The sequence below is a fragment of the Prionailurus viverrinus genome, chromosome D2 (assembly GCF_022837055.1).
Source record: "Prionailurus viverrinus isolate Anna chromosome D2, UM_Priviv_1.0, whole genome shotgun sequence".
NCBI lineage: Eukaryota > Metazoa > Chordata > Mammalia > Carnivora > Felidae > Prionailurus > Prionailurus viverrinus.
In genome coordinates this window covers 15,775,599-15,800,177 of record NC_062571.1, presented here as the reverse complement: position 1 = coordinate 15,800,177, position 24,579 = coordinate 15,775,599, and the positions used below count along the sequence as shown (strand labels likewise).

At 48.3% G+C, this 24,579-nt stretch overlaps 1 protein-coding gene across 9 annotated transcripts in view; it reads right to left on the bottom strand.

The window, feature by feature from the left end:
- The window catches only part of SIPA1L2 (signal induced proliferation associated 1 like 2), a 226,220-nt gene extending 211,609 nt beyond the window's left edge, over positions 1-14,611 (bottom strand). For 7 of the 9 annotated variants that reach the window (XM_047825079.1, XM_047825088.1, XM_047825090.1 and 4 more), the window contains exon 1: positions 14,359-14,611. The gene's annotated coding sequence lies outside the window, so the exon portion shown is untranslated. Of the gene's footprint in view, positions 1-3,946; positions 4,026-14,358 lie in introns of those variants that run through there. The other 2 variants (XM_047825082.1, XM_047825085.1) reach the window with 2 other exon arrangements.
- Positions 14,612-24,579: the final 9,968 nt, after the last annotated feature.

Here is a 24,579-nt window from a genome sequence, read left to right as displayed (position 1 = left end):
CCCTCTCTCTCTCTCTCTCTCTCTCTCTGCCCCTCCTCCCATCGTGCTTGCTCACTGTCCAAAATTTTAAAAAGGTAAATTTAGCAATGTAGCATTTTATTTTTAAGCAGCTAGGACTTTATTTCACTAACTGGTATCGACTCACGGCAGCTGATTTAAAAATCTCATTTTGGGGGCTCCTGGGTGGCACAGTCGGTTAAGCGTCCGACTTCAGCCAGGTCACGATCTCGCGGTCCGGGAGTTCGAGCCCCACGTCAGGCTCCGGGCTGACGGCTCGGAGCCTGGAGCCTGTTTCCAATTCTGTGTCTCCCTCTCTCTCTGCCCCTCCCCCGTTCATGCTCTGTCTCTCTCTGTCCCAAAAATAAATAAACGTTGAAAAAAAAAAAATTAAAAAAAAAAATCTCATTTTGTAGGTTTTGTTGGTTAGTCTCCTCTATCTAGTGTCCGAAAACTGAAGTCAGGATATTTCGGCTTTAATAATTTATTGCAACGGAACTAGAAATTATTCCTCAGAGATGCCTTATAAAATCTTCATCTTTTAAAAGTTAATCACAAAGGTCAAGCATAGACTTTGCAAAAGTAAATAGATGGATTTTCTTTTACCTAAAATTTTCCAAGTAGCACACATAAATAAGTAAAGGGATCATGTGTCGATCTAAATCTTCAGAAGCGGAGGGCTCAGCTGAAAGCTTCGCACCGGCCTGAGCCCACCAGGTGGCAAATGTCTGCAAACTGGCCAGAGGCGGGCCTGGTCTCCCCGAACGCACGGGCGGGAGGTAAGAAGAGACCCAGTGAGAAAACGACCAAATTAAGTGTAAAAATCACATCCCTGTTCGGAAAGGGGAAGATGAGGCTTAAGAAAAATACACACACACCCGAAAGAAATTGCTCCTAAAATCCCTTGACGATCCCACCTTCGAAAACAGCCCGAAACCAACGGGAGAGGCCGCCTGGTGCGGTGATGCATTTAAAAGCATATAGCCAATCAGGAAAACGTTATGCTGAGCGAAAGAAGCCTTAACCCAAAAGAGTGCATCCTGCAGGATTCCATTTCTATGAAGTTCAAACACGGGCAAAACTTATCTACGGCGAAGAGAAAAAAGTAGAACAGGGCAGCGAAGTGTACTGATGGGTACCATTATTTTCAAATGCATCCCCCAAAACTGGACTGCTGCATGGATATGCGTGCAGCAAATATAGTAAAATGCCAACACTTTACACGACCTAGGTGGTGGATATATGGTGCCCACTGTACTACAGAATTCTTGCAACTTCTCTGGGTGTCTAAAAATCCATGTGATAGGGGTGCCTGGGTGGCTCAGTCGGTTAAGCGTCCGACTTCGGCTCAGGTCACGATCTCGCGGTCCGTGAGTTCGAGCCCCGCATCGCGCTCTGTGCTTTCAGCTCAGAGCCTGGAGCCTGTTTCGGATTCTGTGTCTCCCTCTCTCTCTGCCCCTCCCCTTTTCATGCTCTGTCTCTCTCTGTCTTAAAAATAAATAAACGTTAAAAAAATTTTTTTTAATAAATAAATAAATAAATAAAAATCCATGTGACAAAAAACCTGAGGGGAAGTCTACGGTGATGATGTTGAGATCTCTTGTTTTAGAGTTTACAGGGGAATGCAAATCTTAGCTGGCACTTTCTACTACTTCATGGCACTTAAAAGTGACAGAGAGCTACGGAAAGAGGGCATGGATGGTAACTCAACACAGCAGAGAGACCCCGGCCGGCGGGGAACCAGTGCTCCACAGGGTAAATGCTCGGCCCGCGGCCATGCTTCCCAAGCCCTGCTGCCTCGGTTTACAAGTCTGATTACTCATGGGGTGCCTGGGTGGTTCAGTCGGTTAAGCATCCTTTTTTCTTTTTTCAATGTTTATTTATTTTTGAAAGAGAGACACAGAGCGTGGCTGGGGGAGGGGCAGAGAGAGACACAGAATCCGAAGCAGGCTCCAGGCTCCAAGCTGTCAGCATAGAGCCCGACACGGGGCTCGAACTCATGAACCGTGAGATCATGACCAGAGCCAAAGCCAGATGCTTAACAGACTGAGCCACCCAGGTGCCCCAGCATCCTGACTCTTGATTTCAGTTCAGGTCATGATCTCACGGTTCCTGGGATCGAGACTCACATCAGGCTCTGTGCTGAGAGCGTGGAGACTGCTTGGGAGTCTCTCTCTCCTTCTCTCTCTCTGCCCCAACCGCCACTCATTCTCTCTCTCAAAACAAATATACAAGTAAGTTAATAACTAAAACTTAAAAAAATAAAAAATAAAAATTTGATTACCCAGAATAATTTTTCAAATAAGTCACTCTGGTCAACCAATCACCAAAAGTTATAAATTCCTAAAGTCTTAAAACATGTGACCTTGGATTACAACTGTAATACTGGTGTGTATATTTTCTAGACAAACAACTGAAACAGATTCAATAATTTCACACCAAAACGTCATGGTCAAAAGGCACAAACTCCCAGTCATAAAATACATAAGTTCCGAGGATGTAATGTACAGCGTGGTGTTATAGTGAATAATACGGGACAGTTAAAGGGCTTCAAAGTTGCGAAGACAGATCTTACAAGGTGTCATCCCCAGAAAAAAAAATTGTGACCAGACTTACTGTGATCATTTCACAGCACACAGAAATGCCAACTGTCATGTGATACACCTGAAACAAATATGATGTCATCTATATATCTCGATGTTTAAAAAAAAAATAAAGCTCATCATTTACTTTCGGTATTTTTTCCTTCAGGTGTATGACATAACCTTTAACAAATTACAATGGTGGGGGGGAGATCAGATTGACTACCTTACGTGACAGACGAGTGAGTTAACCACCATGTCAAAAACACGGTCCGTCACTTCTCCTTGAGGTCACTTTTATAACGAAATCCGTTTTCGGGGTGGCAAAACCTAAACCAGGCAAGGAGGTGAGTTTTGTTTCAGGCAGAGGGAGTTGTTGTAGACAACACTGGGTTCAAATGAACAACTAAGTGAGATGGGTTTACTTGCATTGGCCGGTCTCTACAGAGCCCGGAGTGTCCTTGTGTCTAAGGGCCCCTCGCGGAAAATTCAAATTCTAACCATGTGCCAAAGCATAACTTGGCTCCTGCCTTCTTCTGGAATGTTCTCTCAACTAGGCAACCCGCTATATGCTCAGCAGCCCACGGGGCCTTCAAGCCACAGAGCCCGGCTATCCCAGGGTCTCACCCAGTAAGCCAGCCCATTCTCTTCCACGACGGGGTCCCGGCTGTTAAACCCTTCTCTTAAATTTCCGAATCAGGAACATGAGGAAGTTTGATTCGAAGACGACCAGAGGGCCCTCTGAGGCCGGAAATGCTACGAGTCCGTTAATTCTCTGATGGTGCCGGACGCTCACCCGGAGCCCAGGAGGGAACGAGGTAAGTGGCCCCTGCCCCCATGGGTGTCACACCCCAGGACGCCTCCCGCTAACCGGGCAACCTCAGAATGCCAGCGTTTATAGAGGCCTTGGGGATCCTTGTTTTGAAACTGGGTTACGCTCACTGTCCAGGAAGCGAAGTGAGGTCAGGATGGCCACAAAGCAACCCCTCCCTGCCACCTCCCTCTCCTGCAAGAGCCAGAAAACTCTACTCTGCTCTTCTATACGATGCTCCAAACTGGTCTCCAAAAATTCCCATCTTTCTCCTCAGTTTTGCCTCTTCCAGAAAAGGAGAAGGCAGAAGCGGCTGGGTGCTGAGCCAGCCAGCGCCGGCGGGGAGGGCAGGGAGAAGCAGAGCGTGTTGTCATTGGGGTGAGGGGGGGGCCGCGGAAGGCGAGAGCCTCTGTTTACACTTGCCTCCGTCCTCCACACCTCCCACGGCCCGGTGCCCTCGGATACGAATCTGTTGAGGGACTGGCACAGAAAACCAGTGAGATCAGAGGCGGTGTCCCCTGGAGCCCCGCGCAGGCCCTGCCCCAACTCATCTCACCGCTCACATTCGGTGCCAGCCCGGCATCGCCTCTGCCAGCCCATCGCGCGGGGAGCCGAGGACCGCGGTGCCGGGCCCAGAGGATGGATCTGGAAGGCTCCCCGCCACCAGACGCACAGCGACAGCAGTCATCAGACATCACCCAGATTTAACTGCCCTAAAATTAGCAGTCGGAGCAAAGTAGTTACCGCCGTGATTGCGTCAGAGCTCCGCTCCCTGGCCAGCTGCCAGTTTTAAACAAACCGTCCCGCATGCTCCAACCAGGGAAACAATATTTTGGAAGCGAGCCAGCCAGGCATGTCGGCGAATGTTCCAATTCTAGCTTTGCTATTAATGTTTTATAATTCAGTGACAAGGTGAACAAAGTCTGTATGGGCTGCATCTGCAAGGGGGTTATTTTCTTTGTTGGAAGCACTTATTCTTTGGGTGAGTAAAGTACTGTGGACGGATCCTTTTAAATATTTAAATGCCTGAAATTTATTTAGGGATTCACACTGAACTGGCTTCAACACAGATTATGCAAATCTGGCAAAGTATAAATGCAAAACAAAAACTGTTTTCCCCTTATACTTCTTCGAACCCTGGCAAAGAGGCGGGGAGCCGGAGAAATTGTCCCACTCACTTCCCAACAAAGGGCAGGTAACCAGATTGGATCAGAAGGGCTACCTGTCCGCGAATTACGACATTTCTCCTGAAGAACAGACCATCCACCGGCTAATAAAACTCAGACTCCTCAGCCCAACGCTGGGCCACCGTTTTCCCCCTTTCAGGGACAGCTGGCTGGAGTCCACCATTCTCCTGTGCACACACCTTCTCTATTCACCTCCTTCCATTCACTCCTTACGTGATCTCTGGAGACCAACCACACCTCACAAAGCAGATGGGAACAGAGGAAAGCGGCCTGTAGCTGGAGCAGAGAGACGGGGTTTCAGGTCTAAGACTAAGAAGACTCAAGGACACCTGGGTGGCTCAGTCGGGTAAGCGTCCGACTTCTGCTCAGGTCATGATCTCGCGGTTCGTGGGTTTGAGCCCCGCGTCAGGTTGTGCACCGACAGCTCAGAGCCTGGAGCCTGCTTCAGATTCTCTGTCTCCCTCTCTCTCTGTTCCTCTGTTGCTTGTGCTTTGTCTCTCTCTCTCTCTCAAAGGCAAATAAACCTTAAAAAAAAATTTTTTTAAGACTAAGAAGACTCAGAAAAGCATGTGTTCTCTCCACAAACCTTAGTTTTTGTGTTAGTGAAATGGGGGGATCATCCCATCAGCTTACAAGGGTCTGGTTCAGTATGTGAGAGAACGCCAATGAAAGTTCCAGCACAATGGCTGTCTTTTAAATTTATTTTCAAGAATACCTCCCCCTGATTCTCTATTTTGTTAAGTCAAAAACATTAGTCTCCCTCACTCTTACCAACACATAAAAGTTTTTAAATAAGGGGCGCCTGGGTGGCTCGGTCGGTTAAGCGTCCGACTTCAGCTCAGGTCATGATCTCACAGTCCGTGGGTTCGAGCCCCGCGTCAGGCTCTGTGCTGACAGCTCAGAGCCTGGAGCCTGTTTCAGATTCTGTGTCTCCCTCTCTCTGACCCTCCCCGTTCATGCTCTGTCTCTCTCTGTCTCAAAAATAAATAAACGTTAAAAAAAAAATTTATAAAAAAAAGTTTTTAAATAGGAACATTGATGCATTTTTCCAAGCAAAAGGCTTCCCATGACCCTCCAGTAAGCAGACTTGGTTGGTAAATGAGGTGATTCTATGATTATTTAGATGAAGCTCTCAGTCCTGCCTCAAATCTCATCATAGTACCTGTTAACACAGAAATTTACACACACAGGACTTAGGATGACACCCTTCTGAGTTCATGGAATGTAGGAACGAATACTGTATCAGGATATTGAACATGAAAGACTTTCACCTGTAAAATGAAAACTACACTTCCTGAGCACCGACTACCTTTAAGGCATAAATATCTCTCCGATGTACTTTGCAATCCTCAAAGTGCTAAGTCAACAAGAGGTGTCCAATGTTCTAGTGATGAGTTTTCAAAAATCACTGTTTCCTCTAGAAATTACCATGGCTGATGGGCCGACAGGCAAAAGACTTTACAGATGAAACGGCACAATTCAGAAATCACTTCGTTTCAGGTATGTTTACGAAGGAGCCCACACCAGGGTTTTTTTGTGTTTTTTTTTTTGTAAATTTTAACGTTTATTTATTTTTGAGACAGAGAGAGACAGAGCATGAATGGGGGAGGGTCAGAGAGAGAGGGAGACACAGAATCTGAAACAGGCTCCAGGCTCCGAGCTGTCAGCACAGAGCCCGACACGGGGCTTGAACTCACGGACTGCGAGATCATGACCTGAGCTGAAGTCGGCCGCCCAACCCACTGAGCCACCCAGGCGCCCCCACACCAGGGTTTTTAAGTGACCTGTAGCCTCACCGGATTCCATCAGGGCTGTGCCCTTGTCAGTCTGGAGACTCTGAAACCTGGGATGGGTGCAGACCACATGCTCTCAGGAACAGGAGGACAACCCCCAGGGTGTTCTGCGTCCCCAGAATCACAGCCCTGGAGCAGGGCTATAAAAGTCCTAAAGGAACAGCTGGGCCTCCGCTCTCACTCTCTTCAGAAACTACTTACTACTCCCCTTTCACTGGCTTGGGGTCCAAGTTCAATGGCAGGTCATTTCAGATGGAAATGATTTAAAATGGGAAGCATAAAAGGCTGTTGAGGGGTGCCTGGGTGGCTCAGTCGGTTTAGCGTCCGACTCTGGATTCCTGTAGGGTCGTGATCTCACCGTTGTGAGTTCGAGCCTCCTATGGGGTTGGGCGCTGACAGCATGGAGCCTTTTCCCCTCTCTGCCCCTCCCCCACTCGTGCCGTGTGTGTGTGTGTGTGTGTGTGTGTGTGTGTGTGTGTGTGTGTGTCTCTCTCTCTCTCTGAAAATAAATGAATTTTTTTTAAAAAGCTTGTTTAGATAGACCATTTCCAAAAGAAATGATGCAGCACTACCGCACTTTCAGGGAACACTACTTACTTAGTTCAATAAAAGCCAAGATACACAATCCCTTCATGTTTAAACCCCTGGCTCCCCATCATTCCTTTAACAAATATTTGTTTGCTAAGAGCCTATTATGTGGTAAAACCCAGGGGAGTGCAGGCAGTAACAGTAATAAACCAGAAATGCCCCTCCCCTGCGGCTCTTATGTTCTATTGAGGTGAGATGGAAGATAAACATACAAAAATTAAAATACAATACTGAGGGGGCGCCTGGGTGGCTCAGTCGGTTAAGTGTCCGACTTGGGCTCAGACCATGATCTCACGGTCCATGGGCGCCGGCCCCGCGTCGGGCTCTGTGCCGACAGCTCAGAGCCTGGAACCTGCTTCAGATTCTGTGTCTCCCTCTCTCTCTGCCCCTCCCCCGCTCGTGCTCAGTCTCTCTCTCGTCTCGCAAAAATAAATAAATGTTAAAAAAAAAATTAAAATACAATGCTGAGGCTGGGGGGCTGGCTCAGTCAGTATATCGGGTGACTCTTGATCTTAGGGTCGTGAGATCAGGTCCCGCGTTGGCTGTGGAGCCTATTTAAAAACAATATACACATACACACACTCTTCATGTTAGGCAATGCTGAGTGCTGCGGATTAAGATCCAGCAGACAACAGGGGAGCAGAGAGTGCACAGGAGGGAGAGTGAGGGGGGAGGTGCTAGTTTAGCTGGGTAGCTGCAGCACCAAGGTTCTGGAGAGGCCAGGTGGCTGGGCTCCCTTAACTCCCTCGCAGCAGGGGCTGACATGTGCTAGCACGGTAGCCAATGATACACGAGCCGAACTATACTGTACTTCCAAATTTGTTTTTACGCTTCAGAAGTTTCTGGATGAGAAAATGATTACTTATGTCCTTCTCTCCTGACTGTGGGCCTGGTGGGGGCTGTGTGTGACAGTATGGTGCCTCCTCAACAGCTGAGTTCAACCAGAAACGTTCCAGAAAGAACAGTAGCCCCCAGGACGGTATCTACTCCCTACCCAAATTAAACCCCTAAAGAACCCACAGCAATTCTGGAAGAGAACAGGCCAAAGTTAAAAAAAAAAAAAAAAAAGGTCTCAGAAAAGGAACAAATATAGTAAACAGAGGGCCCGGTAAGGATAGAGTCTGTCTTAAAGTTCCCTCACAGGATGCTGACAGGCCCCTGAGAAACTGCTTCCAAACAGTCATGAACTCTAAGCTGAAGAGAGTGGTGGACAGAACACGGGTCTCCAGACTGGGGGCCACACATTTCGAAAGGTAACAAGACAGCCCTTAAGGTGCAAAAGGAAATACTCCATTTCTATTTATTTTCAATGCCACCCTTCTTCAAATGTGCATTTCTGTGTTTTATAACGTCTGTATCTTAGCATGATAAATTTACATGCATGCAAGTGTATATACACATAGGCACAAACACACAGACACAGACACGTACGTTTGCACAGGCATACACACACATTTATTGAGGATGGTGATTTTGTACGGAAAGGGTATGCACGCTGAAAAACATTTAGAAACCCCACTACAAAGAAATCACTGTTCCTTGGATTAAGGTATTAAACACTCAAACGAAAGCTTTTGTCCTTTATGAATAATTAAAACTGTGATTCCTAAAATTACTTATTAGAAACTTCAGTACAAAGAAGACTGTATCCCAGAGCTATTCCTGAGCCACGTGAACACCCACTGTCCAACCAGGAACCAAATGCATTATGAAGCCCCCTGGAAGACGGAAAGCCATCATCTGACTATACAGGCCACTACGCCCCAAGCACTGCCATCAGAAATGCTTTTTTGAGTATCCACAAATAGTTCATCCCAGCATACATAATTTTTTTATTTATCCAAGAGTTCTTGCTTTCCACAGGAACAATTTTTAACATTGGCTCTCTACCTAGATTTTTTCTACTGATGAGTAACTGAACGCACAACCCAACAGCCTGCTCGGGCAACTCGGATTGCTCGAACAGCTCGACCAACGAGGAGCTTCTTCCAGATTTAGCAAATATGCGAAAGTGAAAAATATGGAGTAATCCCACGGGCAGAGCTGAACAAGCCCCTTCAGACTAAACGTATGTTCGAGAAACAGGAAGGGAAGAGTATTAAAACGCCGAGAAAATGGGGAAAGCTCACGGTTCTCTTACCCACTACCCGAAAGTAACACAAAATAAAATAATACCCAGCTCCAAAATAAGTTCAGAAAGTCCAACAACATGCCGATTTTTCCCACAGGCTTTTCAGTGCCTAAGACCTCCAGAGGTCACAGGTCACAGTGGGGCCCTATTTTCTAAGTCATTCAGTCAGTCAGTCATTAAAATATTTCTTAATCACCAACCATGCAGAGCACGGTTCTAATTACCAGGGACACACTACAATTCAACTCATTTCTGTCTTAGAATAACCTGGTCAGCAGAAGTAGCCAAGGAGGCTTGACACCCTCTTTCAGGATGTCTGGAAAAGGCAGAGAGATCGGAGCCAGCTGGTAAGAAATTAGGTGCGTTAGGACTTAACGATAACCGAGAGTGATTCCTTGTAAACCTAGAAGCTTCCAGAGCCACTATTCATGGCTGAGCCAGTTTGACAATTTCATCCCCGACTTAGGTAGAGATAAAAAAAAACAAAAACAAAAACAAAAAACAGTCTGATGTTCTAAGCAAGCAGCCTTCCTTTGGGAGGGCAGGCAAAGGTGCTAACCAACAGAATCAAACTCCCAAGAAGTACCCGGGGTAGAACCAGCTAAAATAAAGGAAAATGAAGCACCATAGATGTTGGGTCTTGCAGCGACGTTAGTGCAGGAAGGCCAACCATGGCTAGTGGCAGTATGTGATTAACGACTCAGGGGTTTTAGTGAACAGGAAACTCACTGAGTCTGGGTAACGTGGCCACCAAAAAAAAAAAAAAAAAAAACAACTGAACGCAGGCCTGGACTCTATCAGTGTGAGTGGGACACACAGGCTGAGGGAAGGGTACTCCTACTCTGCCCAGGTCAAGCTGAGTGGGAAGCCTTCAGTTCTGGGTCCGAGTGTGACAGGTGGTGCTCAGTAAATAACTGAAATACCTCTCTAGAAAGATCTGTTCCACGGGCCACCAAGGGAGTAGAATGCAAATAAACAGGAAGAGTTCGATTTCAGTCCTGTGGGTAAAAAACACTCGTCTAGGGGCACCTGGGTGGCTCGGTCGGTTAAGTGTCCGACTTCGGCTCAGGTCATGATCTCACGGCCCATGAGTTCGAGCCCCACGTCAGGCTCTGTGCTGACCGCTCAGAGCCTGGAGCCTGTTTCCGATTCTGTGTCTCCCTCTCTCTCTCTGCCCCTCCCCTGTTCATGCTCTGTCTCTCTCTGTCTCAAAAATAAATAAACGTTGAAAAAAAATAAAAGAAAAGAAAAAGAAAAAAAAAAAAAAACACTCGTCTAGTAGTCAAAAACCTCGGAAGGGTGGAGCCCTCCACCCCTTCCAGGCAATGTTCAGGTATTGCTGGAAGACCATTCGTAGAGCATTATCAAGAGATCCCCGCATCATCAAGAGATCCCCGCATCACAGAAGGGCTGGACTGCGATTTCCAAACACTGGTCCTCAGTGAAGTTTTCACTGGCCCGTGCAAAAGGAAAAAGTATCCATGTCTGGGAGGGTATATATGCACAAGTGGGATAATTAAAAAAAAAATTTTTTTTTAATGTTTATTTTTGAGAAGGGGGAGACAGAGCGTGAGTGGGAGAGGGGCGGAGAGAGGGAGACACAGAATCAGAAGCGGGCTCCAGGCTCTGCGCTGTCGGGCCCGACGCGGGGCTCGAACCCGTGAACCGTGAGATCATGACCTGAGCTGAAGTGGGGACGCTCAACCGACTGAGCCACCCAGGCGCCCCTCATGTGGGATAATTTTAACAAATGTCTTCTCTGGAGGGGAAGAACCTTCCTGTCTGAAGGCATGCATACTCTTTCTTCCTTTTGGGGGGTGGGGTGGGGTGAGGAGTGGGGTATAAACTAATACACCTTGATGAAATGCATCGAAAGTAGATAGGAACTGATGCTGTTAATTTTCAGTATGTTCATGTAGCAATACTGCATACTGGGGGGGTAGGCGGGGGGGAATATCATGGAACTGGGTTACGCTAAATATGAAACCTCTCAAGAAACAGAACCTCTCCTGTGGGTCAGATCTGGCTCTCTCCAACCACTCTTGGGAACCAAAGTTTATGAATCAAGTCCAGAAAGGATTGAAATCATTTATCTCTGAAGTTAAGAAGCATTTAAAGTCCTATTATACTGTTATCTCTCCTTCAAAGGGGTCACGGTGACATGTGATTGGAACAGAAAAGCGATTTCTGCCTCACTGATTCCAAGGTAAACCAAGTAGCTAGAACTCCCAGGAATGTTCACATACAAACACACCGTAAGGCAATGAACACAGACACAATCCTGAAAACGATGAACTGTCACAGTGAGTCCTCTGCATTACGCGAATACCTTTGTTTTAAATGTTCAAGAAATCTAAAATATTGCTGCTGAAAGGGATCATGGAAATACTTTATCCAAACTCATTTGCGACAGGCAATAGAAAGAGGAAAGTAGAGGTTCCCGTTCCTCCCGCCTAAAGCTCTCCCTAGTCTATCACCCTGCAAGGGAATTAGGTACAATAATGGATGCAGAAAAATCTGGAACACGGTTCCCTGCATTCTTCAGAACTGTACATTGTATCTCACTCAAGTTCAAAACAGGAAAAAAAAAAACTGCTTTGCTTTTCAGTTAATAGTAACAGTCTAAATTTTCTTCAAGTTCAGCACATCTTTGAAAAGATAAGTAATCCTAAACCACCAGGACAAGCAGACCATAAATGCAAAGACTTTAAACTAGTTTTCATGACCAAACCCAATACTTTTAAACCAGTTTCAATTACCAGACAGTTGCCCTTTCAAGGTTAGTGACTATTTCCTCACGTTCAAGAACAGACAGATTTTCAAAATGAATAACCCACTATTCCCTCCTCTGCCTCAGGTAAAAAGATCCCCAAGGTGGACAGGTGTTTACTAAGCTCAGGTATCGAGGAACCCTTTAAAATGCCATTCCAGTCTCAATGCGGGGGGGGGGGGGGGGGGGGGGCAACTTACAAGCCCACAGTACACAGCTTTAACTACAATAAACCTCATAAAAGCCAAATCACGATGCTCTGATAATTCCCATCACATTCCATAAAATGAAAGCTCTTGGAAAAAGGCAAAGATTTAAAAACACAAGCATCTGATGAAAAATATACACTTAAATCGGCTGGGGAAAATCTGCAGCCCCTACCCCAAAGCCAGAAGCTCTACCTCCCTACCTGCAACGTATGTTATTTTCTCTTATTTTCCAGACCAAATGCTTATACTGCTTCTTACCCAAGTTCATTTCACCCCATCTATAGGTAGCATGTGGGTACTGATAAAAGCTGTTTCTGATTCCATTTCCTACTTCCCAGATGTTTGCTAGAGTTTTCTTTTTTTTCTTCAGCTATTTATGAATGCGCTCCAATTTAGAACAAACAAATTCAACATGTCATATTTTAAGCTGGGCAAGACACACAATAAATGGCAGCTATAAAATAAGTCCAAGATATTTCTCCAGCTTATGAACAAGTATGCCTACCGAGGCAAGATTTGGACAGGCTGCCACGGTTTTGGTCTAGGAAAAAAAAGTACTTAAAATGTATAACTGAGAACCTGCTGTTGCTGATTACCTGCTGGCTACAGTAATTCTCATAAAAAGGGGTTGTGCTTGGAAATGAAAAACCAAGTGTCAACCGGGAGAAAGACAGAAAGACGTCTCTACCAAATTCTTGGTATGAATCATGCATATATATACTTCCAACTACAAGCATCACTGAAACCTTAGGAAGAATCAATGATTTTGTACACAAAACTCAAGATGGAAGACTGCACTTTCTCACGAATAATGTTGTTTTATACCTCTCTGAATCAAGCAGTGAACTCCTAAGTTAAAAAAGTGAAAATATGGTCTAAATCCAGTCCTCGAATATATTTCTCAAACAAAAACATGAAAACAGACATCCTTAAATTTGTGACTAAAAATGGTGACCAAGTTGTCTCTTGAAATTCATCTTTAAGAATGCCAGAAATAATGACACTTTTTGAAGTGGAGATAAACGTTTGTTTTATACAGAAGTAGTATATTTCAAAGAAAGCAACAGTTCTGGAGATTTTTTTCCCCCTCCCATCACTAATTGCAAAACTGGAAAAAATTGCAACCTGGACTGCAGATAGGCAACTCAAAAGCGCAGTTTACAAATGCCCGTCATAAGAAAGCCATCTAGTGTTAACATTTAGAAATGAAAGCTGCAGACAAAAGAGGCAAAGAAAAGAAAAATCTTAGTGACTATTTTGAACTTACTGAGAGCAAACCTATGAGAATCGTCAAGATTCTTTGTTAAAAAAAAAAAAAAAAGGCCATCATCATGAAAACCAACTCCTAAGCTAAACAAAATCCAAAACATGTACAATTTCATTTTGACCAAAATCATGTTTTGGTGACCACAATTCCGTGACCAATGCACTTGATTTTTCCAATACTCACGCTGGAGTCATCTTGGGCTGAATTAATTTAACTGAAGCAGGTTAATGATGACAAATATCTCCCAGAGGGGTAATGCCAAGTTGTTTTCTCTTCCCCAGAAGCATCGGCTCTCGCTTGCAGATGATGAACTGAAATTGATTCTTTGGGTTTGTGGCACGGTTGAAAATTAATCTATAGGCGCTCGTGGGGATACTCCCAGGACGTGGTCAAACTAGCTTTAATAATATGGGGGGACCCGACAAGGCCCGGGAGCGGAGGATGGAGCGAGGCACGGAGACCGGAGAGGTGGCAGAGCGGTCGGGACCCCAAAGGGTGGTCGCGCCGAGTTAGAAGGGCGCTCGCCGCGCCTCGGGATCTTACAAAAGAGGGAGCGGGGCGCCGGCGAGAGCGCGCGCCGGGGGCGCACACCTTCCCGGGGGAAGACACCCCGCAGCAAGTTCAGCAAGTAACCCCGCCCGGCGCGCCGGTGCACAGCGTCCCGCAGCCTTTCATCTTCGCTCTTGGGTTAGTCACAGAGGAGTTGCTGCGCACCCAGAGGAGGTCCTCATTAGTGCTCGTGTCACCAAGACGGGAATAACCTTTCTGCCGATCGATAACTTTGAGAGAACGAGCGGCGGCGGCTCCTCTTCCACCCGGGGCTCGGAAGCGCGGGCGCGTCTGCCAGCCGGACCCCCCGCCCCGCGCCCCTGCCCTGCCCCCGGCCCGGCCATCAGCCCCCGAAGCGCTCCCGGGGCAGCCCCTGCACCCCGGGACAGTCCTCGCGGAGGCCGTGCCCAGACACCACCCGAAGGCTCCCGAGCGGATCCCGCCTCGCTCCCCGTCCACTCGCCCGACACGCACCTCGGAGACGCAGTCCGCCGGGACCTGCTACAGCCCACGAGCGCGCGGCGGCGCGTACCGGGGCCGCCGCCTCGCCGCCCGCCGCTGCCCGGGGCTGCCCATCGGCCCGGACTCTGCCGGCGCCGGGCTCCGGCGGGAGGCGGCCCGGACCCGCCGGCTGCGGCTGGAGCTGTCGGCCTGCGCTCGGGCGGGCGGGCGGCCGGGGCGGGGGCGCGGCGCTGCTCCTCCTCCTCCGTCGTCCTCCTCCCGCTCCGCCGGCTCCTCCCGGGCTCCCGGTCTGCCGAGCCGGCTCCCGACGCCGCCGCCCGCCCGCCCGGCGGCACCGCCCCCCGCCCGCTCTGCGGCCTCCCATTGGCCGCCGCCTGCAGGCCCCCTCGGCCCCGCCCCGCGATTGGGCGCGGGCGCCGTCCGTCCCGCCGCCCCGCGGGGCTCGGGGCTCAGCCGGTGCGCGGTTCCCAGGCCCCGCGGCGCTCGAGAGCGGCGCGTCCCGGAGGGGTTCGGGCGCCCTTCCCCGCGAGGGGGGCTGCGGGGCGCGGGGGCGCGGCGCCTGGTGACCTCGGGGGAGGTACAGCCTACCTGGACCCGCGCCCCGGGGGAACCGGCGCCGCCCTCCGCGGACTCGTTTCCCCCCTCCGGCCGGAATAAGTTAAAAACCCCGAGTCCGGCCGCGAGCGGCCCCCTAGCGCCGTCGCGACCCCGCCTGGCCCTCCACTCTCCGCGACTGGGAGAGACGCGGCCGCCCCGGGCTCAGGTCCCCGCGCCGCCAGAGCCTGAGTGTCGCGGGCCGAGGAGACCCGGCCAGCCGCGGGCGCTGCGCGGGCACCTGCCTCAAGACGCAGCGGAATCGCGGCGGCCGGCGACGGCCCAGACCACTGTCTCACTGCGTTCAGAAGACGACGGCAGGAGGGGCGAGCTCCGACTGGGTGCCGGCCTGGGAGGGCGCCCCAGGGCCGCCCAGGCGGTGTTCCTACCGTGTGCCGGCCTGGGGGGAAGGGGGCGTCCCGGGACCGCCCTGGGGATGTCCCTACTGCGTTCTGGCCCGGGAACGCGCCCCGGGACAACCCTGACTGAGCCCCTGCGCTCTGGGGCTGGGGTACTAGGTTGCACGGTAAGATGAGGTCAGGTAGGTGCCAGCGCCCTGGAATGCTGCACAGATGAAACCTTTCCAAGCTAGGGGGAGGGGTGCAAGGCGAGAAGTCCAGGCGCTGCGGGCCCAGCCCGGAGCCCGCCCACCCCGCGCCGCAGGCAATCCTCAACCTAGGGTCGGAATGCTTTTGGATCTTTATCTAGAGGAGGAGAAGGAAATGAACTTTTTTATACCCGTCTTTTTCTACTTTGCTGGGAGATGTTGATCACCCAGGAGGAAGCGCTACCTGAAACTATTAATATAAATTGCTTGACACTTGAATTGGTTGCTGAAAGATTCAAAGGACTTTTTTTTTTTTTTTTTTTTGAGATTGAGGGATTGCGAGCAAGGGAGGGGCAGAGAGAGAGAAGGAGACACAGAATCCGAAAGATGATCCAGGCTGCCAGCCCAGCACAGAGCCCGAGGCGGGGCTAGAACTCACAAATTGCTAGATCATGACCTGAGTCGAGGTCGGGGCGACTGAGCCACCCAGGAGCCCCTCAAGGAACTCTTTGAAGAGAAGCCATTTTTAGGGGCGCCTGGGTGGGTCAGGTAAGCCTCGGATCAGGTCATGATCTCACGTGTTCCTAGCGCTGGTGGGTTCCAGCCACGCGTGGGACTCAGCGCCCACAGGCTCACAGTCCTACCGTGGGACTTTCCCTCCCTCTCTCTCTGCCCCTGCCCTGCTTATGCACGTGCTCTCTCTCTCTCTCTCAAAATAAATAAAGAGAGAGAGAGAGAAGACTTTGTTTAAGCTATGGTGGAATTGCCTCTGCCTTTTAAACGGTAAGGTGGGAGTCACAACCTGTAGGCAGGACTGGATTGGTTTAGGTAATCTAACTTACCTTCCAGCCCCACCTTACATATAGCATTTCCTGAGCTGGTTTTATGGCATACGGCCGGCCAGGCTGTTTGTTTCCTGAGACTGGATCCAGGGCTTTCAGTTCCTGTTTCTGGAGGCAGAATTCTTCCTGGAGAGATAAAGTTGTCTGTACTTCCCCATCGCCAACACTCCCTAGAATATAACCCTGTGAAAAGTTAGAGGTGGTTCCTCCCATGCCGTGTTTTAAGGCCGTACATCGTACCATCTTTTAGACCTCTTGGTAAAGTATGTGCATAATATATGGGAGGAGGTGTAATAAAACATGTCTGAGTGTTACAACGACATGATAAAATTTCTGAGTTCTCCAGGTTTGATGGGTTTCCCACCTGCCACCCCATTCCCGCACTTACAAGGTGGTCAAATAGTCATTCAACAAACACAATGCGGAGATCCTGGGATGTTCCAGAAGATGCAGGAGCAGGGGATATAAAACCACATAGCACACGGGCCCTGTCTTCAGGAGTCATCCTCATATATCAGAGATGCTCTGCTACAGACGTGAACAAAATCCCCCAGGGACAGTCATGGACAGACATTTCCTGGGGGAGCCTAGGGAGGACATACTTCCCTTCATAACACGTTATTACAGTAGTTCTCACACTCGACATAATCGCACATGTCATTGTCTTTCCCACTATGCCGCGAGGGCCTCGAGGAACAGAACCACGTCTCCCCCTGCCTTTTGGCTCAAGATGGCGGTCACTGCCTGAGTCGATGGGTTGGCACAGAGGTGGCCCCTTGCTCTGGCAGCTGCACTTGTCTACTGTCTGGCAGATGAGGAGGAATCTTGAGGTGTTCCTTAAGGTCCAGTGCGGAACGATTTTCCAAGGAAGTCTCCCCAGACGCTCAGTGACGGTGTGAGCCACAATTCTCTTCCTCTCCCACTTTACCATCCCTCCCGTGTTTTGCAAGCTGAAACCGAAACACCCGGGGCCCTTTTGGCCACTACCAAAGTTGGCAGCATTTGTTTAAGCGCTTGTAATTGACCGTGCAATCGGTTGTCTGCGTTTATGAAAGCCTGTGAGGGTTTCTGACTTTCCCAGAACCCCAGGTCACATGGAGTCCTCCCTCGTCCCAGGGTCCCCTGCTTCAGGAGACTTCTCCTGAGCCCCTTTCCCGCATCTGGTTGATGTTGGACGGTGGTGACGGGGCCCAGGACCAGGTCCACAAGGTGTCCACCTTATAGGACACTGTGAGATCTTCAAGAGACAAACCTCAGGAATGATCGCACATCGTATTCCCCAGAAATATATTACAGAGATACCATTAGGTTTACTGCTGTGTTCTTCCTCACCGGTTTTTCCATCAACCCTCGTTTCTTGACCTTCTAGGCAAGGGCAGAGATTGAAATTGCCTTACCTGTTAAGATATCAGTTCATCATTTCGGCCTTAGGATATCTTACCAGAAAAAAAAAAATCTTTTTCTATTAAAGCTATAAATTTTGCTGACGTTCTAAAGAAAAATATCAACTATGAAGTGTGACACTGTATTTGCCCAAAAGCTAGAGTGAAAGATCGTGTGTTTATCTTGTCACTGTCACCCTCCCTCGGGTTAAGGCTTCCTCCCCCACCCCTGCCCTGTGTTCAATTTCTGCCTTTCAAGTCTGCTTTCTCCTGTGAATTTCATCATGCTCTGAGGGGTTCCTAAAGAAACAAACTCAAGGGATTAATCCTCTTTACAAGTCTGAATCAGCACATCCACTCCTTCTGAAATAATTCCAACATCGGCCTTACCTAATTTTTTCTAAACGGTGTAAAAAGGCACAGAGTTCAAAGACATACCAGCTGTCTACGCCGTTCCAAGATTTTGAGCTTATTGGCTGACCTTGGCTAGTACTTGTATCTATTTACCTTTGAATTTAGCAAAACGGGACTTTTTAATTTCTTAACACACTACGGCAAGTTTCTACCTACAAACTATATGTATACACTGTCATAAACCTGAAAGGCTGTCTAAGCTAATAAGGTTTTAGATTTCCACCCTCATTGCCTCCTTCCCTTTTCTACCGTCAACCCTCTTTTTAAAAGTATTTCTTTTAAGCCAAATGAATATTCATAAATGGCAACAAATGTGTATTGATTTCATACTACATTCAGGGCATTATGTTAGTCTCAAAGGACCCAAAGGGCTACACAGCAGTGTATGTGTATTTCATGATAAGGAGCAGGTGTTCAGGACCCCTGAGGAGGGGTTCCCACAGGGAGAGCGGGAGAGTCAACCGCCTGCAGGCAAAGCTTGAGCCAGTGGAGGAAAGCATCACCAAAGATATCAAACCTGCCGAGCAAGGAGGAAAGAAGAGAACACCGCCAGCAAGAGGGAACACGATGGGCAAAGACGCAGGAACCAACAGTGCGAGGCATGTTTGGGAAACAGCTGTGCCCTTTGGCTGTACGCAGGCTTATTCACTTATATAACATACACTTATCTAGTGTGTCGTCCATGCGAGGTGCGTTTTCTTCTTCAGAGGGAAGTCGTCCCATATAGGCATTGCTTCACTTTCCTTTCCAAATGGCCATCTCTCACAACAGAAACGTGTTAGGCTATCCTGTAATAAAGCAAAATAAGAAGTGCCAATTTCTGGTGCAATTTAAACACGGTTAAGGGACATTGCGGTGGCTCGGTCAGTTAAGCATCTGACTTCAGCTCAAGTCATGATCTCACCGTTCTTGCGTTCAAGCCCCGCGTCGGGCTCTGTGCTGACAGCTCAGAGCCTGGAGCCTGCTTCCGATTCTGTGTCTCCCTCTCTCCCCGCCCCTCCCCTGCTCACACTCTTACTCTCTCGGTCTCTCATAAATAAATAAATGCTAAATTTTTTTAATTAAAAAATAATAAAAATAAAATCAATAAAAAGTAAAAAAAATTAAAAAAAAAAACACATGGTTACGCTGCAGCTTAGAAAGCGTGGATTACAGGGGCACCTGGGTGGCTCAGTCAGTTGAGCGTCCGACTTCGGCTCAGGTCATGATCTCGCAGCCTGTGAGTTCGAGCCCCGAGTCAGGCTCTGTGCTGACAGCTCAGAGCCTGGAGCCTGCTTCGGATTCTGTGTGTCCCTCTCTCTCTGCCCCTTCCCCATTCATGCTCTGTCTGTCTCTCTCAAAATTAAATAAACATTAAAACATTTTTTAAAAAAGGGGGGCTCCTGGGTGGCACAGTTGGTTGAGCATCCAACTTCGGCTCAGGTCATGATCTCACAGCTTGTGGGTTCGAGCCCTGCATCGGGCTCTGTGCTGATGGCTCAGAGCCTGGAACCTGCTTCGGATTCTGTGTCTCCCTCTCTCTCTGCCCCTCCCCCACTCATTCTCTGTCTCCCTCTCTCTGTCTTTCTCTCTCTCTGTCAAAAATAAAATAAAAACATTAAAAAACAAAACAAAACTATATTTGGAAAGTGTGGGTTACTGGCCCTGGTTGTGAGTATTCCAGCAGTCCTGATAAAAAGAAAGCACCTGTTCCTTTTCAAGTGAAACTCAATAGAATAAGTAAGAGTTATTAAATAATGTGCTAAATACCACATACTACTCATAGGAGCCAGAGAAGAAAGCTATCTAATAAAAAATAAAACTCAATTCTGCAGGTGTATCTGGAGGCCTACTGTGTGCTCACCTCTGCTGCGGGGGATGTACAAGATCACTACATACAAGTAACCACGTCGTCCTCAAAAAAATATAATACAGCTAAGCTGGGATTTTTACATAGGAAAATTCTAAGAACAGTGCAAAGTCAATACGTTAAAAATTGCATGTTGTACGGATACGTGCGTGAAGAATTGGAAAGGCAGTAGGCACAGAGGATCAAAAATTAAGGACGAATATCTTTCAGGAGGGAAGGGTTTCTTGTATTTGTAACATTTGTTGCACAAATAAGAAATCCTGCACATTGGGGCACCTGGGTGGCTCAGTACGTTAAGAGTCTGACTCTTGATTTCGGCTTGGGTGGTGATCTCGCAGTTGATGAGTTTGAGTCCCATGTCAGGCTCTGTGCTGACGGTGCAGGATTCTCTCTCTTTGACCCTCTCCTGCTCGCATTTTCCTCCTCTCTCTCTCCCTCTCTTTCTCTCTCTCCAAATAAATAAACTTAAAAAAATATATAGGAACGCTGTATGTTGATCTTTGCTGTAATCTTCCCAATCCAGTGTTTTTTCAAGAATCTTTCAAGGCATGTGGATTATTTCTTTTCTCATCCTCCAAACCCTTGCCCACAACTATTCCCGCTTTCTTCCCTTTACCTTCCCCTGTCCAGACTCACAGCTAAACAACTTGTACAAATTTTATCTTCTGACAGCTGTCTCCCGCCCCCTCACCTCACCATACTTCCAAAAAAAAAAAAAAAGGCAATGAAAAAGAGGCCTAAACTGCATATGATTCAAAAACATCTTCCACCTCTGCTCTTGCTTTGGTGGAAACCCAGGTAGTGGAATTTTTAGGAGCCCACACACCTTGGCATCAGACAACCTGGACTCAGAACCTGATTTGGAAGCTTGTTAGATACAAGACTATAGACAAGTTACATCTCAAAGTTCCGCTTTCCTCGTGTGAAAATGATGATACCCCTACATCAGAGGGCGGTGGTGAGAAGTCCATGTGATTTGGGGTACAAAGTGCTTAGCACGGTGGCTGGCACACAGTGGGTGCTGAAAACGCGCTGCGTCGCCAGTGTTTACCATCCCCTCTTACCCTTCATGGGAGTGAAGCCCCGCACACAGAACCCAGCACAGGGGAGGGGTTGATAAATAGCTAAGGAATGAATAAAGGACCGGGTAGGTGGATCGCCCCGAGTGATAAAGTCCTGTATTTGTTTTCCTATTTTCTGCCACGGGAGATATAAGGCTTATATCTTCATCTTTCAAATTTTATTCCCACTTGAGACTTACAGCAGTCACTAAGTCATGTTTGGGTTCTACTGCTAAGAAATAACCAAGTAATAACAGCCACGTTAAGTTGCGTTCATCCGTGAGCAGCTGCTACTCTCTACCGCTAGATGGCGTCTATCAATAATAACACTAAAAAGCACCACACATAGGGGGCAAGGTAATAATTCTAAAGAAATGAATACGGAAAAGGCACATGTATCTGTGTGTATACATATTCACGTATATATGTTTACCTTTTACATATGGTTTCTCTTTAATATTGCTTATGAATACAAAGCTGTCTACAGTTTGGCAAACCTTTGCTTTCCTAATTTTAACCATCTCCTGGAACAACATTTTGAGTTGTTTAATTAAACTCTAGGCAGCCTCAACCTGCAAGACTTTGCACAGCACCTGGTGACCGCGGTCTTTGATGCGGACGTTCCCGGCCACTAGCTAGTCACCACTTCAAGTATATGGACTTCCAGCTCGAAATCCCTCTTGAGCTTCTTGGTGCCTCCTGGATAATGGCCAAATTCTCCTCACCTTACTGGCATGTGGACCTTCCACAGTCTGGCTCCAACACGAGCTTCCTGGATCTCTTGGTAATATTTGCCACCGCGAACGCCTTTCCCTGGGACGCTCACTTCCCTTTGCCCCACGTGTGACCTTCTCCCGGAGTCTCTCTTACCTCCCTGCCCACTCCTCCTCCCTTTATCTGAAGCTCCTTTCCTTCCCTTCCATCTTCCCATTTGATTCTCTCCTACTCTTCTCTCCCTGGGAAATCTCAACCTTTCCAGGGTTTACAATTATTATTTTCACCTTCCTCCCTCCTGACCCTAGATAGGCGGCCTTGACATATACATATTCAGCTCTATATATTCAGTCAACATCTCTACTTGGATGCCCCAAACGTAGCTCAAATATACCCCAATCACAACATATCCCCAAATTCGACCATCATAGGACCTCCCAAACTCCTTTCTCTGTGACCCCTATTTCAGTAATGGCGTCACCGCTTATCTGTCACGTCAGAAAGCTGGGGCTCCCCCTCAACTCCTCCTTCTCCCTCATGCACTCATCCGAGCATCGACCGGGACTTGGCCTGTACCTCCTAAGTGCCTCTTGCCTGTAGCTGCCTCTTGCCATCCCGTTTGGCCAAGACAAAAGCAATAGCCTCCTATACAGCCTGTCTTCCGTTGTTTCCTGTCCAGCTCTTCTTTAATCCGTATTGGCCTCCTGCAGCCTTCCGTCCACACAGTCAGACTAACCCCCCTCTCGTGCTTCAAAACCTTCAGAGGCTTCTAGAATCCCCAAGATAAAACTGTAACACCTTGATCTGGCCTCCGTTGCCCTCTCTAGCCCCTGGCAATCCAAACACCTTTCATTTGGTTCTGCCTTCCTACTTTGCCTCTGCAGAGACATTTCTCTGCGAACAACTCCCCTCTCTCCCTGCTTCGGTCCAACTAACTCCTCTTCGTCCTTCAGTCTCCAAGAGCCCTCCCTCAGAAGATCGCCCTCGATCCCATAGGGCACCCATACATCTTCTCGTGGCACCGGAGCCGGCCCATCATACACCTTCTTCTGCTTTCTTGTGTGTGTGCCTCCGTCTTTCCCACCAGAGCAGACACTCTGAAGGCAGAAAGTGCGTGGCGGCCTTGACCATCTCCACAAGGCCTAATGTGCATCTGAATTCCCAATAGCTTTTGCCTAAGATCTCAACCTCAGCCCCAGATGGGCCTCTGCTGGTGTATCTGCTGAAGGGGAAGATAGAGCCAGTGGTGGTTTATTGTCTCTGCAGGTGGTCAAATGTACTTACAGGGAACCAATGCATCTCCAGGAAAAGGACACATGTGGCCTCCTACAGAAGCTTGAAGTTGGAGGGAAGGCCTGATTCTCAGGACAAAATGACGTCTATTACACATATCAATTTATCTTGAGCCCTCCCTCCATGTACCCATGGCTGTATTATAGGAAGACAGAGAGCTGTCCTTTATTTAAAAAAAAAAAAATTTTTTTTAACGTTTTATTTATTTTTGAGACAAGGAGAAACAGAGCATGAACAGGGGAGGGTCAGAGAGAGGGAGACACAGAATCTGAAACAGGCTCCAGGCTCTGAGCTGTCGGCACAGAGCCCAACGTGGGGCTTGAACTCATGGACCATGAGATCATGACCTGAGCCGAAGTCGGCTGCTTAACTGACTGAGCCACCCAGGTGCCCCGAGAGCTGTCCTTTAAAATGATCACTTTAGGGGCGCCTGGGTGGCGCAGTCGGTTAAGCGTCCGACTTCAGCCAGGTCATGATCTCGCGGTCCGTGAGTTCGAGCCCCGCATCGGGCTCTGGGCTGATGTCTCAGAGCCTGGAGCCTGTTTCCGATTCTGTGTCTCCCTCTCTCTCTGCCCCTCCCCCGTTCATGCTCTGTCTCTCTCTGTCCCAAAAATAAATAAACGTTGAAAAAAAAAATTAAAAAAAATAAATAAAATAAAATGATCACTCGAGCGGTGCCTGGGTGGCTCAGTCAGTTGAGCGTCCGGCTTCGGCTGAGGTCTTAATCTCTCTGTCCATGAGTTCGAGCCCCGAATTGGGCTCTGTGCCGAAAGCTCGGAGCCTGGAGCCTGCTTCGGATTCTGTGTCTCCCTCTCTCTCTGCCCCTCCCCTGCTCGCTCTGTGTCTCTCTCAAAAATAAATTAACACTAAAAAAATCTTTTAATGATCACTTGAAATCCAGAGTGGCACCAGGACACAAGCAAGTTGTGCTTCTTTTCCTCTATTACAATACAATGAGACAGTCCCCAGATCAAAGGGCATCAGCACATTGGTAGTGGGGCCCCGCAGGATATATTAGCAGCCAGGTGGGAGAGTCAAAACAAAAAGACCAATGATTACTCTGAGCACGGTCCCTTCTGGACCAGAAGCCAGTCCAGGGAGTTTGTGGTCATGTCCAAATTGCGTGTGTGTGTCCCTGGGTTTTAGAGATAGCATCTCAACCTCTTCATTATTATTGTAACAGGTACAATCTACGTCTTGTCGCTCTAACCACACTTGATAAGGGATGGAGATAAATCCGTCTGAGCAACTTGGCCACTGTTCAAGGAGGTTTGAGGAATGCTCTGAGCGTATTGTATTATTTAGAGAGTAAAGCGTGGGGGTGGGGGGGGCTGGGGGGCAGTATCATAAGATTTGCCCCCCTGAGAGTGTAAAACTTGGAAAATGCAAGTGGGCTTTTTTGAACTCCAGTTTCCTCATGATCTTGCTATATTTTAAACATGGTTATTTCTCCATTATGTACATCCTCCCCGTAGGAGGGTCCCACCCAGCTATCTCCCGTAGGAAATTAAAGAAGAAGGGTGTGAAAAGTGAGTAG